Raw genomic sequence first — 1,023 nt, forward strand, 5'->3', positions numbered from 1 at the left:
AATATTGGAGACCTGGGGTGGAGTCATTCAATTCCCCACAAACTACTTCCATGTTCTCTCCCCCTTGGATCATTCCTCTTGCCTTCCTCCAACAAACCCAAAGTACCTCAGAGGTAGGAGAAGAAGGGAAGAAGAAGAAGTAAGATGGACAGCATTTGAAAGAAAGTGAGGTCCCGGGGCCACTGCTCAGACCTAGAGGAGCACGCACTTGTGGATCCACCCTGCAAAGAAGGGCAGCCCGAGGCACTGCTCAGGGCAGGTTGGAGAGGCACTGGGACCTGGGTGATCAGAGTGCAATGGCTGAGAATAAGCCCAGGCAGAAACATGCTTGAGACCAGTTGTGCACAGAATTCCTGAGTCTCAGGTACCCAGTGGAAGCCCTAAAAGGGTCTAGAAGTGGTCTGCAGGGGGCACTCCTCTAAGCCCCATGGACTTCTCAGCCAGTGGGATGGACAAGGCCAGAGGAGAGCTGAGGGACAGGAGAGAGTTCTTGCCAAGAGTTAAGGGTATCACTGCCCTTACCTGTCCTCCCTTCTCCTGCATTTTCTGATTGTGATGTTTTCATGACTGTAGCAACTCTAGACATTCACAGAGTCCACATGGAAGAGAAGTGAGAGAGATCAACCACATCTCTCTAACAGCACTCTATGGTACAGCACTTATACTTCACTGGACACAGGAATCACCTGGGATCTTGTTAGAATGCAGATTCTGATTCCATGGCTCTGCGGTGGGAAGCAAGAAACTGCATTTCTAGCAACTCCCAGGTGATGCTGATGCTGCTTATCTGTGGACCACACAGAGTAGCAAGTCAAGAGCAGACATAATTTTTTTCTGCCCAGCATCTCATTATTTTGGAGAACCCATCCCACTCCCATTCCATAAGAATCCTCCTCAGTCCATGTGATTCACTTGAGGCTGGTTCCACCCTCCCAAGAGTGGGCACCTGCTCCCACCAGACTGATGGGAAGCCTTCCCAGGACATTGTCAGAACTTTTCAGCATTTCCAACTGTGCAGTCATA

Source organism: Pseudorca crassidens, chromosome 15, assembly GCF_039906515.1.
Source record: "Pseudorca crassidens isolate mPseCra1 chromosome 15, mPseCra1.hap1, whole genome shotgun sequence".
Taxonomy (NCBI): Eukaryota; Metazoa; Chordata; class Mammalia; order Artiodactyla; family Delphinidae; genus Pseudorca; species Pseudorca crassidens.